Below are 16,832 nucleotides of genomic sequence, written 5' to 3'. Positions count from 1 at the left end.
GAGTATTTTTCACTACTGCAATACTCCCTGTCCCTTAAAGGGGAAGCCTTGTATCTCCTTGTTTATCCCTTTGCTTCTTCTGCTCCCCCTCCCCTCCATTTATGGAATGCCTGACCCTTGTAGATTCCTTGACTGCCGTTAAAGTTGAACCCAGACCCTTTCACATTGGTGCTTAAGACAAACGTGCATCCTTTCCGTGCCTTTTTCCTTTGTTACTGTGTGGGACTGTGGTCTGCTTCTCATCTAGGGGCTGAGGCAGCCAGGGGAGTGGCTGACATAAGTTATTCAATGACAGTGGCCAATCTCCCTGGATATTTTAATGAATTGAGATGGATACAGAGGTTTGACAATGGCTCCCCAGAGCCCCCTCTTAACAGAACACAAATGTAACCAATGCTGGACAGGAAATATACTACAGCAAGACCAAGATAAAAATACAGCAGCACCTACAGGGTGTCATTAACAAAAGGAAACCAGCAAGGGTTAGGGGCAGGCTTAGACAGGTGTGTGTGTGTGTGTGTGTGTGTACGTACATGTACACACACACATACATATATATGTTTTTATGTATATATCAAGAATCTGAACATATAGGGATATTTCCTATAGAGTCAAGTAAACACTGCTAAGGAGAAAACGGGAATTAAACATTTACTACAGAAAAAAAATACCACGGAACAATGAAATTATTTTATGGTTAAGCTAGGCAATTAAAAGCAAGAGATGCACCTTGCAAACGAGAACAGAGAAGCAGGTAACACCGCAGACAGCTGGGAGCACTGTCAAATGGCGGCTCCACTAAGTTCTGCTGTGTACTCACTTCTGAGGGAAAACACAAAGTGCAGAAGAAAAGGGGCAAAAAAAAAAAAAGTCCCTTTAAAGCTGTGAAACACTTTTAGTTATATAAGGTAAGTAAGAAATACAGGAGCTTGCAGTGCCTGGACTATTTGTCCCCAAACACGGAAAGACAAAACAATTTAACAAAAATAACTTCACAGAAGACCCTTTCCAATCACAGCCGCCACACCAGGTTTTATGGACACTCATACCTTGTTCTAAAAGTTACAATCCCCTATTAAGAAGCAATGCCTGCCGCTCTAAGAAGGGGGGGCGGGACGAGTGTCCATTTATCCACATAAAGATTAAGTATAAACTAGCCCAAGCCAGGGAGAGGAACACCAAGGGAAAAGTAAACAGGCCCCCTCACTCCTCCCCCAAAATAGTTCCCCTTTGAAAGCTCTATGCAGTGAGTGCCTGGTACCCAGGGCTGCCCTATTCCTTGGAGGGGTCAGCAAAGCTATGCTAAACTGACAGGTTCAGTTTACGGCAGGCCAGAACTTTGTTTGGATATACTGGCCTTGCTCACCACCAGCTTAACAACAGATGGCTAGAAAACTTTCATTATGCTGCACAGGACTGAACTGCAAACAATCCAGAAAACTGTGAAAAGTTTAACTCCCTCTAAACCGATGTGCCAAACCGGGGCCTGCCCAGAGCCAGCGAGCCAGGGGGGGCCCAGGGGACGGTAGAAGTGGGGGGTAAAACAAATCGGCACTTGCTAAAGGCCCGAGTCTACTCCACGTGCCATCCAGATCCCAGAAGAGCAGAGACCCTCCTTAGTCTTGATGTTAACTGTTCAAAGCCCAGACCTTATAAGGAGTTGTACTGACTGCACCTTCTTTTTGATTTTCCCAAAATACACTGTCAGACTTCCCCTCCCTTTGGAGAAAGAAAATCTCTCTGCAGACAATTCTCAAGCTCCCTTCCTGTCTTCCCTCCCTCTGGAAATTGGGAGGACAAGACCCAACAGTCTCACTCTAACACCTAGATTTAAATATGATTTATCCAAATCTGTATATAATTTAAATATTCATTAAATCGATTCAATCACATGAACCCTAATATCTCCTAATGCTCCAAGACAGGTTATAAATGCACCTTCAAAGGTTTAATTCAATTGGCAATCTGAGAGGCCTTATCACTAGAAATGTGTTATTTTCATATTATTCAAGAAATGAACAAATGTGCTTTCCACAAATGTATTTTAGAAGCTACCCTTTCCTGTTATTGAAAGAAAATTGTGTTTATTACTCCTTTAGCATAGTGTAAACTCATAAACGTCAACAGAGAGTACAAGGAAAGCTGTCAACTAAATATTGTTTCCTTCATGAGCTGTTCTTCCAAGTCAATTACGCCTTTCAACTTCTGGGGCATTGTATGATAAACTGGCAGTAAAAATCATTCACATTAATATACCATGGTGCCTTGCCTGCAAAAGGTAATTAAAGAAGTAAATGACTCATAAGAATAGACATATTAGCTGCAAAATGAAAGGCAACTGAGCTGCCACATAAAAATATGTACCATTAAGATACTGCATTTTCATATTCCTGTAATCAGCTTCAGTAGACTAATGCTTATTTAATCCAGTTCTGTGCTAAGTCCATCAACAACTGTTTTTTGCTGTTTTCTCCTTGACTGAACATTATGAGAGCAGGTTTGGAATAAATACTGCAATGAGATTTTTGCATACTCAATTGAAGAACAGGTTTTTACATTTTAAAATCTATTTTTTTTCTTTCTCTGAGAAATACAACATAAAAAAATTACTGGTGGGGGAATATATATATATGTATATATATATATATACACACACACACACACACATATATATATATATATATATATATATATATATACTGCTAGCTAGATACATCTCTTTAAACGGCAGAACATTTTAGGGAAAAATATTTGTTTCCACGTTCACCTGTCTGACCCATACCACTGATGATCAGCACAGGGGAAAGGGTGCCATGCCTCCCCCTGCCAGATCTCTGCTACCTTTATAAAGCACTCCCTTTTGTTAATAATATCTTCCATTAGCATTAGTGGGATAAGGTAATTTATCCTGTAGCAGGGATGGAAGGAGACAGCGAGGAGGAGGAAGGAGTTGACAGGTGTGGCAGGAGAGGACCACAGCCTTGCTTAGTGGCTCCTGAGTTCTCTTCCTTCCAGAGAGTGGATCTGACTCAACAGAACCTTCCCAAAGAAGAGCGAACTGACCCTCAAATTAACTGCTCTGCTTTTCCATTCTCTGGCTTTCAAACTGACATTTTGCCTTATCCCTCCCATGCTTTATTTCGGCATTCCCCGCGCAAGTCCAGACAAGCCACAGGAAGACATTGCCCGTGTGATCTGAGATTCTCCGCTTAAGTTGTTCGCTTCCCTGCTTCTGGAACCTCCATCTTGACCAGGGAGAGGAGTCCACCATTTGCACTATTAAGATGTTCTGGGAACATTTAGATGCAGGAAGTTTCCTGGAGGCTGGAGAAATGCCTGTTCTTGTTGTGGAAATTAGGGCTCTTTGTTGATGACTGATGTGGGCCTAAGGCTTTGCCAATTCAGTTTGGGAGTTTTAGCTTTCAAAACTCTCGTGATTCCGATTCCTCCGATTCCTCCAACGGCCCAGGTTTCCAACCAGCAGTGAAAATCGGCCTATAAAACCTATCTGTCTTCTATCATGTCTGCCAGCAATCTACTCACTTTCAATAACATCTAAATGCATCTAGATGGGGTCCACTCACTTATCAAAAAAGCCCAAGAGATTGCTGACCTGTTTTTGTCTTCAGATGATATAGGCTTTCGACAGAGGCAAAGGTCTACATTTCTATACAAGTTGTCACTTCTCCCCTTCCCTCCTTCTGCAAGAACAGAAAACTCTTTGGCTTTAAAACTGATGAGCAGCCACCCAGGCCTCAAGGACAGCCCAGGATGTGGGGACAGCCCTACAAGGACCCTCTGCTGTTTATTTACCTTTTCACAGTTCTGAGAACTGCCGAGAGCCTCCCAGATTTAGGCTGGGTCTCTCCTCATGTATTGTTGCCTCAATGTCCGAGCAGACACCACTTGGAACCACAATTAATGAGCTCTAGTCCTTTTTCTAATTAAGGAACAAAGGTTCCTGTGTGCACAGTATGGTGAGGCTGTCTGAAGAACACACGTGGAAGGAGAAGTGAATGCTTCTAATTGCTTCAAAATGGGATTTTTAATATTTAGGAACATAATGGGACCGGGAAGTAAGAGCATTTCTAACATCCTTTACAAATAAGGCTTTACAAAATATTGTTAGCTGTTAATAATACATCATTAGCAAAAATGGAAAGTTATGAATACCATGCACATAACCTTTGTATTCATGTGAATTAACCTATATGTATGAATACAATGATACATGAATTAGTTTTTAAAAATACATTAAAAGAAGAAAAAGGCCTCCTAAAAAAAAAGAAAAAAGAAAGAAAAAAGGCGAGAAGGCAGTTCCTGTGAGCCTGATATTCCTCAGACCTTAGCAGATTAGGATTCAAACGTGTAATTAAGAAAGATAACCCCAGTTTTTATAGTAATTAGGGGCTGTGGGAAATAGGATCCTATCTCTCAAAAGTGTTACAAATATACCACACTTCTAAATAACCTGCAATGCTTGGAAAGTAGACTCACTACCAAGGGCAAAGCTGCTATGCCGTGAGCGAGCAGAGTAAATGACAGACTGGCGTTCAAGTCCATTAGCTGCTATGTGATAGGAGCACATTCACTAGCACGCGACCTGTGAAAAATCTTAGATCTCTTTAAATCTTTGAATTGGATTACTGCATTAATTCTTAAGAACTGCAATCCTTCAACCAAGTCAAATTACCCTCATTAACAGTGGAAAAACTGCCTCTGCAATAAGTTAAAAAAAAAGATATTTATTACCTATAATCACTTTCATGTACTTCACCTAGAAATATGATGAGCGGGTGCCAACAACTTTGGCAACGGCAGCATCTTGATTTTGCATACTGATTTGAGTTAAAATAAAACTGAAAACATTTGCATGGCGTCAAAAATTTTTTTTCACATCTACAGGACATGTCCTTTCATTATCCGAAGCCTCTGGTAAGAAGCGAATAGCCCCATTTTACAGGAGAAGACACAGGGGACATAGGCAGAGACATTGTGCCCACGGTCCAAACTCTCCCAGCTGATTAGGGGCAGGGTCTCCTGGTCTTGTTCTGGATCCACACTGCAGGAATTAATTCAGAAATGCAGTCTTCTAATGCTCCTGTCATGCAATGTGCAGACTTCTCTCAATCACACTCAGGGAAGGAAAGGCAGGCAAAATAGGTGCAAAGATCGGAATGCAGCTCTGAGGGTAGAAATGATCCCCGTAATAAATACAACAGAAGCTGCCTCAATTCTTCCCTCACCACACTCACTGTTACTGTTTAACCTGCCTTGAGAATGTTCCCAATGTGTTCTTTTCTGGTGACAGAGGTAAAAGAAATGTAAATTGATCTACTCTGGCCTTGCTGCTCTCGAAATGGTCTCATTGGAAATGTGATAACAGCTTGACCGATTCTGAGCAACTTATGGTACTTTATGGCAAATGAGAGTGTTGTTCTGTCTGACTGTTGTTCTTGGCTCTGGGATGGGACTGCTCTAGTTCTAAGACTTCTCAGCACAAACCAATGCAGGACAGTCCTCACCACTGAGAAGGCGACCAACTGGGGAAGGGGTCTGTGTTTATGGAAAGGGATGGTTTTTATACCATGTACTAAGGAATGGGAAAAGGTGAACATGCAGAAGTTGCTTTCTAGAACTTGAGAGCAACCAACACTTCTCAAGAGCTATAATAAAATGCTAACTGGAGTTCATAATGAAAACCCAGAGGCACTACAAGGCTCTGAAGTGCCTCTGAATCATCAGGAAAGAAAAAGAAAGAGAAGAGAAAAAAAAAAAAGATAAAACTGTGCTCTGGATAGTTGTATGTGAAATGCATTTACTGCAACCTACCGATTTGAAATTAGGCAGTCTTTATTTAGTACAATGATGATAAAAATCTATTAAGTAAAATATTATAGCTGGTAATCCTATAATCTCTTTTTGTGTAACTTCCAAAAACCAGCTGTTGTTCATTTCAATCCCACATCAGACGGGCAGAGCTGTGGTCGAGTCTAATAATAAGCAAAAGAACACTGATCCATCTCAGTCTGTAGCAAGCACTGACATTCGTTACCTTTCTATGCTTCTAATGACCCTGCAAGGTGGGAGTGACCATACCCATTTTACAGAGGAGGAAAACAAGGTCAGAGAGGTTGACTAACTTGGGCAAGGAGAAACTACAACTAAGGTGGGTGTATGACTACTTGGAGGTGAAGGTGAAGCTGAGAAATCAGAGAAATGGGGTGTTCAGAGGAGGGCCAGGAGCAAAGAGGTTCTCCTATCTTGGGGCAATACAAATTTGCAGGAAACCAGGATCCAAACATCAGACGGCCCATGACCTGGAGACTCATCACCCACCTCCTGCCCAGAGGCACTGCATATTTCAAAGGAGAATATGGGAATTGCTCCTCTTTAGCTCTACCATTTGTAGAGTCTCCTCTCTTTCTTTCAAGAGCTTTGTGACTCGCAATCTGGTGCTTTTCAAACAATCAATGCTTTACCAGTGATCTCATGATTAACTTGGTTCATGACTCTAGCAACTTTTCAATATGAATGTTAAAGTTACCTTTGCACAAGTACCAGACCATACCTTCTATTGACACATCAAATAAACATAACTTTGGATGCATAAGCACAATCTCGGCACGGGCCTATGAAGGTGCCCCTTCCAAAGGCTTAGAGTCGAATAGAAATTAGAGATAAGATACTGACAACCCACAGATCCAGAAATAGAAAGCCACTACAGAGGAATCTAATAAAAGAACAACTTCACGTACTTGTCTCTTCTAGCCTGCTCTAGATAAGGCCACTGAGATTGTCTATGAGGAGGTGATATTTAAGATGAGACCCCCAAGTTGAGAAGGAATCACACAGCCAAGGAAGAGGGAGAGGAAGTTCAAGGAGATGGACCATTGGGGCTGAAAAATTATAGGCGGAAACAACATGCTAAAAGATGAACTGAAGAGCAGCTGGTGATATACAACTGTGCTATTCCAATAATACTGTCTCTTCAGTCCTTTTGAAAAAGACTCTTTCTCTTTTTCAATCCTTTTAAGGCAAAAAGATACATACAGATTGCAAATATGCTTTCAATCAAATGGCCTGAAATATAAAATGCATTGTGGTGGCAAAAAACTCTAAAGGCATAAAGGAGTTTATGCAATTTCGACAGAAAAATAAATACCTTCGACTTGGCCCCTGTTTCCGTCTTTACCTTTTGTAATGTTGCAGTGTACGGGTGCTAGGCAGAAAGCTAAGATGATCTCCTACGTTCCTACTCCTTGTCCCAGAGAGTTCATCAAATAGTGGTCAAGACGCTGATTTGCAGGGTTTTGCAGCTGTAATTAAGGTTCCAAATCAGCTGACCTTAAGATAGGGAGATAATCTGTTTTTTTTCATTTTAATTCTAAACAGGCCTGAAAAAAAACAAAAAATCACAGGGGGTTTACACCAGCATTTAGCAGTCAGAGAGAAAGTCAGGGTTTCCAAGCATGAGAAAGTTTTGAGTCAGCACTGCATCAGGAAGAGGAGGCCACCTGGCAAGAATCAGGGGCAGCCTCTAGAAGCCCAGAGTGGCCACTGGCTGACAGCCAGCAAGGAAATGGGAACCTCAGTCCTACAACCACAATGAACTGCATTCTACCAACAACCCGAATGAGCCTGCAAGCAGATTATACCTCCCCCCCCCCGCGCCTGCCCCCCAGTGTCTCCAGACAAGAATTCTGTCCAGGTAACACCTTCTGCACTCGGACCCTTCTGCGACTCTGAGCAGAGAAGCCAACAGCTCTGTGCCTGGACTTGTGACCTACAGGACTGGGAGCTGACAAATGGGCGTTCTAAGCTGCTAAGTTTATGGCCATTTGTTACGCAAAAACAGAAAACGAATACATGTGGGAAAGAGATGGAATCTCATCGCCTGTGTCTAAAGTTTATGGAAGAAGCTCCTGGAAGGGAGGAGTGGAGGGGAAGCGAAGGCAAAGATGGGGCGTGCATTCTGGCCCCACAGGGACCAACACGGAGAACTTGTACAGGGCCACTCACCTCTCTCTGGACTCACTTTTCTCACTTGTAAAGAGGAGATGAAAGCCCTGGGCAGTGGTGAGGGTGAGGGGCAGCTTAGGAGAACACACAGGCACAAACACTCTGGAAGTCATAAAACACAATCTGAGTTTTTATTGTTTGTACTGCTTCTTTGCTGGGCCATTTTGATTTCTGATTTTCAGCTTCCTTTTTTTTTCAGTTATTCCCATTATTTGGGAGAATGCTGATCAAGATACAATATGGAGTCACCCTTGGCTAGAAAAGCAGAGATGGACCCTAAACCACCCTGGAGCTTCTTGGCACTCCAGGCAAAGGGTGTGATGCCTTCCAGGGGAGAGGCACAAAGAGGTCAGTATGTGTCCTCGTTGAGGAAAAGCATGGCTCCCGATCCACGGCCATTTGGAAGGTGGAGACAGACGGCCTGGGCTCAAATCCTAACTCCACTCCTGACCTTGATCTAAGCACTATGCTGTTTTCTCAGCTGTGAAGAAGTAACGGCAGCACCACCTCCTAGTGATGTTGCGGGAAGCGAATTACATAGAGAGAGTGCTTAAAAAAAAAAAAAAGATTTATTTATTAGAGAGAGAGAGAGAGAGAGAATGAGCTGGAGGGGCAGGGAGACTCTCAAGCCGACTCTGCGCAGAGTACGGAGCCCCATGCGGGGCTCAATCTCACAACCCTGAGATCATGACCTGCACCAAAACCAAGAGTCAGACGCTTAACGGACTGAGCCACCCAGGCGCCCCTGCAGAAAGTGCTTTTAAGACAGAGTCTGGCCTCTAGTAAGCACCGTATAAGAGCTATTATTATTATTACTATCACTATGAATTCCAGAACAGAAGCTGATTTTTTTTTTTTCCCAGAAAGTCTGTTTTCTCCCCAAGGGAATTTGGAAGAATCTGGAAGATGGGGCTCAGTAAATATGTAAAAATGTATCCATAATAAGGATTTTACCACTAATGACTTTTCATGGTACACTATAAAACCCATCTAATCTCTGAAGAAAAAGCGAGAAAACCCCTCCACAGTCATGATTTTGCCGCATAATTTTATGTTTGCTCAAAGGAAAAAAAGACTATAAAGGACTTTAAAACCATGATTTATTGCCTTTTAACAAGCAGTTTTGGGGAAGCCAGAAAAGAGGATTCCCCTGCTGAAAGGGCAAGGGGAGGTAAGGAATTTCAGCGAGGGGGTCAGAGACAAGAGCAGTCAGGAAAAGAAGGCGACGGTACAACAAAACAAAGGCTGACCCCAAGTCCAGTGCGTACACTTCCTTCTTACCCTCGCTGGTTCACTTACTGAACTCCTCATGGCCTTTCTCACGGGGCTGGGAAGTGAGCGGTGACGTCAGCTCTCCCTGACCTTACGACAGAGTGTGCAAGGCAGATCAAGAAGCAGACATCAGGAGCAGCACCGTGAGCACCCGGGTAGGGGTTACCAATGTCCATGGCTGGGGTGCAGAGGCAGCTAACCTAGGGCAGATGCCAGTGTCCCAACACCGGAGCAGCGAAGGATGCTTATCAGTCAGAAGGGGGGGTGCACAGAAAAGGGGGAGGGGCAGGGTGGGTTCTGGGCAGAGCGATGAGTGTGCCTACAGGTAGAGACACAAATGGGACCATGGAGTATTTGTTTGGAACCTCACAGGAGGGGCCAGAATGCCAAGAAGGAGCTGGACAAACCACAAGAGAGAGGCTGTGATTGGTAGATCTTGTGCAGAAGTTTGGACTTAGGTTAACTATTATCTTTTTTTTTTTTTTTTTTAATTTACCAAACAGTAAAATCGACTCTTCAGGTATGGAGGGTATGTAGTACTATGAATTGTAACACACACGTATAAATTCACATAACCACCAGCACGATCAGGATATGGGACAGCTCTATGACCCCCAAACGTCCTTGTTCTATTCCTTCGGAGTCAGACACCCCTCCTACATCCCTATTTCCTGGCAAACATGGATCTATTCTCCATCACTGCAGTTCTGTGTTTTCAAGAATGCCATACAAATGAAATCATATAGTATGTAACCTTTGAGACTGGCTTCTTTTACGCAAAAGAATATTTCAGAGATTATTCCAACCTGCTGGGTACATCTGTAGTTCACCGCTTATTGTTGCTGATTCTTAGTCTACTGCATGGAGGCACCACACTTTATTCATTCATCCACTGAAAAACATTCGGATTTACCTCAGCATGGGGCTACTATACATAAAGCTTCTATGAAGGTTCACGAATAGGTTTTTCTATAAACATATGTCTTCTTTTCCCTAGAATGAATGCCCAGGAGTGTGAATGCTGGGTCACATAGGAACTGTGTGTGTGTATGTGTATGCGTGTGTGTATTCTTTAAATAAGCCGACCCAACTGTTTTTCAGATGGCCAGCCCGCCTTGCATTCCCATCAGCTAAGCATGCAAGTTTGATCCACATCCTTGTCAGCACTTGGTATTATCAGTATTTTTTCGATTTTGGCCATTGTAACAGGTGGTTCGAGTTTGCATCTCCCTAAATTCTAATGATGTTGAACAATTTTTCATGCCTTCTGTGTATCTTCCTTGGTGAAATTTCTCTTCGCCCTTTGCCCATTTTAAAATTTCTTTTCCTTACTGTAGAGTTTTGAGAATTCTTTGCATATTCTATATACAAGTCCTTGGTTGGAGGTGTGATTTTAACGTATTTTCTCCTAGCTAGTACCTTGTCTTCAGGGATTACAGCTGCAATTTAGGAAGTTCCCTTATACTATGTTAGGGAGGAAACACAGGAAGGCTTTTTGGGTGGGGGCAACTTATTAAGAAATGAAGAACTGGAGGCCATGGATGGGCCCAATGTCTTGAGCACACAGGACGAGAACAGGGTGTTCTCAAGGCCCGGGCGGAGCTCGTGTGAAGCAGTCCATTCGGGGTGATGCTTTTAATGCCTGACTAATGATACCACGTAAAGGTGATGTCTTCCCGTCCTCTGTTTTTATGCAGCTGAACCATCCCAGGTAATAAATCAAAGAAACCAGGGTGGCTATTTGTATGGCGAGATAAGGGAAATTAATTTCAATGCCCAAACATGGACCCCCTTATATTAAAAAATGACTTGGCAATACTAGTCCTTTTCATGAGAATGTCTTGGAAAACCAACACTTGGAAAACACACACACGGGGTGGATTCACCCTCTGTATTTTCAAGGGAAATACTGTTGTCTCCTGAGATTGGAAAGTCAAGGGGAAGAATCATTTATAAAATAAAGCCAAAAAAATAAAGCATTGGTGGAACAAAAAAAAATATTCATGGACTTTCGAGAAGGGGAGGATTATAATGATAAACTGTATGTAGTCAAATTCTTTCAGTCCTTAAAAAATACCTTTACCATGCTTTGCAAACTACTCCAATTGTCTCATTTTTACTGAAAACTCAGATGCTTTGAGTTTAAAATGTGCAAAATATAAATACTAGGAGTGTGAACAAGAGCATACGTAACAATAGTGAGATTTCTGGGCGGAAAGATGGCTTGAACAGAGTTAATACCTTGGCTGGAATACTAAGGGGAAGACAAAGTGCAAGAAAAACCCAGAGACTTCTCTGAGCTCCCCAGGGATCGCGCCACCCACCACCCCCTCCTCGGAGTGCCATGCGGGAACAATGTGAAGCTGTCCATCACCAGTGAGCGTGGCTCTACTTGCTGGCGCCAAGTGAGCAAGGCTGCCACCTGTCCAGCTTTCCTTTGAACGGTCCCCACACAATGTCCCTCTCTGCTCTGGGTTCAAGCTAGCATTTAATCTGGAAGCCTGAATTCTTCCAACATTTCAGCAGCAGCAAATGTACTCTACTTCTAATTTGGAGAAGTCTCTTTCCAAGCTCTAACTTGGAAATTTGAACCTTGGATCAGCTAACCAAATTCTGGGTGGACTCCAAGCAGGCATGGTTTTTCGCTCTCTTTGCTTCCCTTCTTGCCCCCAAAAATCTCTTCTCTGCAGATCAGCTGGAGGGATCTCTTGGAAATGCACATCAAGTCGTGCCACGACGCTGGCTTCTCGTGGCACTTCACAACAACATTTTCTAGTCTTATTCACCTCTGTATACCATAGGGGCTAAATAAATATGCTGCCTAAACACAGGAATGAATAAATGATTGTGCCAAAGTAGGGAGGTTCCTTTAAGATCCCATTTATTATCTGCATTTATTTTAAAAAATTGTTTAAAAAGGAAAAACCGAAATGTTCTTGTCATCTCAGAGGTAGAAGTGCATTATCTGAGTATAATAACAAAAAGCTCAGGAACTATAAAGAAATAATTGATAAATGAAACGATATTAAAATTGAATATGGCTGAAAGAGTAGAGCAAATTCAAAATATCACTGAAATACTGGGTAAATATTTGCATATCATCAACCTAAGAAAAATGTCTAATTTTTATTATGCATAAGAAGCTCTTATAAATCAATAAGGGAATAAGTAAATCCAATAGAAAACTAGGGAAATGGTGTAAAAGAAAATACAGATGTGTCTTAAATAGTTTTTTAAAAAGATTCATTTATTTATGAGAGAGAAAGTGTGTGCGTGTGCACACACACGCATGTGCAGGAGGGAGGAGCAGAGGGAGAGGGAGGAAGAGAATCCCAAGCAGACTCCCCAACAAGTGGAAAGTGGAGCCCAACTCCAGGCCCAACCCCATGACCCTGAGACTGTGACATGAGCTGAAACCAAGAGTCAGCCACCCAACTGACTGAGCCACCCAGGCGCCCCCCCTTACTTTTTTTTTTTTTTTTTAGGGTGTTAACCTTAAGCTTAGGGAATCTGCTATGGCCCATGTAACAGGAAGACAGGAGTGTGTAAACAGCCATAACTGAAATGAGAAAGGGGTATATCCACAGTATGGGGAATAAAGATAAACCCCTGAGAGAGTTCAAAAGGGAGGCAAGATCATTTCCAGTTCAGGCTGTCAGAGATTTCCTGGAGGAAATGGTATTTAAACCACACCTTGAAGGGGAGAGACAATTTGGATGCGCCTCAGAACAAATCTGCTTATACAGTTTGTCAATAAGAGTTAACCAAAATTTATTGAGCCAGGCTCCTAGTCAAGCTCTGAAGACAACAGTGGTGGAGAACAGAAACTGCCCCTACCTTGCAGAATTCAGAGTTTACTAGGAAGGAGAACTGAAATGTTTAAAAAGCAAAGCAATAATGAACCCAAAATTCAGGAGGACTGCCCACCTGTCTAGGCTATGGGAGGAAGTGCAAATTTTAAGTAATGGGCCAGTTCTTGGACTGATTGGGTCTGAGGGTGTTCACGAACGCTTATTAAGTTTTGTTTTATAACTTACAAAGTATGCTGTGTTCTGTACTTAATGGCTCCTAAGGTACACTGTTGTTTTTATTTTAACATCTCCAGCATTGGGATGCCTCATAAAAGAGATGGGAAAAGAAAGCATTATGGATTCGTTGACTTGGCTGCATTTTCACTTTACTCTTGGTATATAAATAAAGGTCTAAGAGATTCAATGAAATACGGTATATTCTTTTTTATGTATTAGGTATTATATTTTTAAAAGATAATAAAAATGTTTTTAAAAACTACATTACGCCTTTTATCGGCTGGACAGGCTGAGTATTATTTTGTGTGTTATTTAAAATAAAGACATGAGGGGTGCCTGGATGGCTCTATCGGTTAAGTGTCTGACGCTTGTTTTTGGCTCAGGTTGTGGAATCAAGCCCCGTGTCGGGCTCTGAGAGGAGTCAGCCTGTCCTTCTCCCTCTGATCCTCCCCCCCCACTCTCTCTCTAATAAATAAATAAAATCTTTAAAAATAAAATAAAATAAAGATGTGAGCCTGGTTGGGTCAGTCAGTAGAATGTGTGATTCTTGATCTCAGGGTTGTGAGTCTGAGCCCCACACTGGGTGTAGAACTTACTTAAAAATAATAATAATACAAATAAAGACACCTAAGTTCCTACTCTCAGGTCCAGGTGATAAATTCATAGATAAAATAGGTCTCCATCGAATAATTTCATGATATAAAATCAGATCCTATTAAAACTATTACTTAGACTCTAACTCTGTTTTTATCCAAATATACTATCAATTCCCTGTTCTGAGCCCCCCCTTTCCTTTCTAGTGGGAAGAAGGGAATACATTGGGACTGAAAATCATTTAACTACAAAAGCAACCATTCCTATCTACTAAAATGATGATCAATATCCATAACACTGGAAATTATTTAGTCCCTAAGTAATGCAGCTATCCCAATCAGCTTGAAAACATGATTTAATTTTTTAAACTAATTTGGTTCCAGGTAGTGAGAGGTGTCATTTTATCAGAAGCTTTAGCTTGTGGACTCTGAGAAACAAACTGAGGGTTCAAGAGGGGAGAAGGGTGGGGGGATGGGTTAGCCTGGTGATGGGTATTAAAGAGGGCACGTTCTGAATGGGGCACTGGGTGTTATACGGAAACAATGAATCATGGAACACTACATCATACATACATACATACATACATACATACATAAATAAATAAATAGATGGGGTGGGGGAGAAGCAGCTTTAGCTTGGCAGCCTAATAGCAGGAAATGGTTTTGCCAAAGCCAACCCAAGAGCTTGAGTGAGGACACTGATTTCTCAGACTATTCTTCCCTCCTCCCCGCCGCCACCCAGATTTCCAAAGGAAAGCTACAAATGGGTGCCCGAGCAGGGTGAAATCAACAAGTACCAGGGAGGCTGCTATTTGGATGGAGTGGGATAGCCGCCGTGGCAATGCATGCATCTCTACTTTCTTTTAAAGAGCAATTATGATTTAATATGGTAAAATTATATCATTAAACCTACTCAACTGGAATAAATTCTCCTTCTGATATGCATTTAGAAAGGCAGTTCATATTCTATCCCTAAAATATATCTATTACATTTTTGTGTCTACCCGCCACTTCTCTTTTTACCATGATACTTGAGATAAGTTTCAGACAGTCTGGCAGAAGAAGGAAAAAAAACACAACAACCCTGAAACTTGATACTGATCTTACTCATCGAGACCTTTGTGATCTGTGACTGAAAATTAATCCTTAACTATAAGTACATTCTTCAACTTCCCAAAGCACAAATTTCTAACATCCTTCTACATTCTCTACAAAGACCAGTACTTGTTACTATTGTAATTTCCCCTCTTTGTTACAAAAGCACTGTAATTTAATAAGTTTACACTCAAATGAAGAACTGTCACATGTACATTTTCTAGTTATGACTCTTTACCACAAGCACATCAGAAGTATCTTCTGTAATATAGTTTTCTTCTGGCTCAGTGTTGAGAATTTGGCATGGTGTTATTGACTCTGATATGGCCTCTTTCATCTCTTTTTTTTATATGCTGGGATATTTGCCCTCCGAAGCTAGGTGCACCGCTTCCTTCTTTTCAATGTCAGCTTTTGGGAGTTACCCTGGATTGTTAACTATTTGGGATCTGGAGAGAGAAAATGAAGGCATGATGGAGGTCAAGAGTGGGCTCCACGGTTTAAAATAACTGACAATGTTCCAGCCATGTACCCTGTTCGCTAAGAGCACAGACCCTTGGCACATAGCACACGTGGGTTCAAATCCCTGCTCAGCCACTTGTTACTGTATACTGGCAAGTTATGTAACTTATTCCAGTCTCAGTCTCCTCAAGTGCCACATCTGAATATGACTACTTAGGGTGCAAACTTGTTGGGGGATTAAGTAAAATATCCCAAGCCCTTGCAAAGTACAAGTGGCTGTTGTTAATGCTGTATTTGACTGACTTTCTTTTGTCAAGACCTGGACTCTAGCTCACAGAAATTAAAGTGGCAGCTATGAGTATACATTCTATATATACTAGTGGGGACACCTAACATCCTAGGAAGGCTGCCTAATTCAAGGTGGGAACAAGGGTGGGTGGAGGGAGATCTGTGAGTGTGGGAAACAGGACAAGGAGGTTCTGATTTCTGCTAATCTCTGTCCACCCACCCCAAGCCCCAAAGGCCACCAAGTTTCTCCCCTCTCACATGTATATTAAGGGGACTATAAAAGTTCCCACTTGGGAAGAACACATGAAGGAAAATTACAGGGGCAAGGGATACAGCCACCTCTGCATGGTACAGAAAGACAAAAAGTCCAATCCAGTCCAGTAACTGGACAAAATGAATTTCCTTCACTTAATTTCCAATAGGGTGTGCGTGTCTATAAAGTCTTTTTGGTTCACACAGAGCTCATGAAATAGGGTTAATTACCGGGGGCATGCCTTGCACAGCAAGCCAGTCAGAAGGATGACGACACTCAGAGCCGGCAAGCACCCTAGTCAGCCTGCCACTCCAAGGACCCGCCTTTTCCCACTGCCTGCTTTTATAGACAAGAAACTCGAGGCCCACAGACATGGGAGATAACCAAGAAGAGAACCATTGGCAAAAGCAGTCCTAGAGTTGCGTCCCCGAATCTCCCAGGATATTCTTTCTAGTAGATCACGCTGACTGTCTTTCTGCAGGTTGGCATGTTGCTTCCCGACAAGTCATTCTAGCTTCCGTGGTTTGGTCTGTGCTGCCCGCATGGTGTGAACTCACCCAAATGCTGCCTTGAAGGCACATGCTTCTACCAACCCCACGGAAACAAATGAATTCTATACTCCTATTTCTGTTTCCCTGTGTCCTTCAAACAGGAGACCTCAACACTAATGGGCGGCCTTTGACAAGCACTCACCATTTGCCAAGCTCTACCTAACGCTAATTATTTCCATTTATCATCATGAAATATAAGGGAATAGCATTAACTGCCGCTTACTTATGGGGAAACTGAGGCACAGAGTGGCTAAATAGCCTCTTTCTGATC

General features: G+C 42.2%; 1 protein-coding gene across 4 annotated transcripts in view; it reads right to left on the bottom strand.

The window, feature by feature from the left end:
• Positions 1–16,832, bottom strand: part of FOXP1 (forkhead box P1) — a 580,801-nt gene that overhangs the window by 173,485 nt on the left and 390,484 nt on the right. The gene's annotated exons all lie outside the window — the stretch shown is intronic.

This window comes from Mirounga leonina, unplaced genomic scaffold (genome assembly GCF_011800145.1).
Source record: "Mirounga leonina isolate KUSES-001 unplaced genomic scaffold, KU_Mleo_1.0 Mir_94, whole genome shotgun sequence".
Taxonomy (NCBI): Eukaryota; Metazoa; Chordata; class Mammalia; order Carnivora; family Phocidae; genus Mirounga; species Mirounga leonina.
The sequence above is the reverse complement of the archived record's forward strand: the minus strand, read 5'-3'. Positions and strand labels throughout refer to the sequence as shown.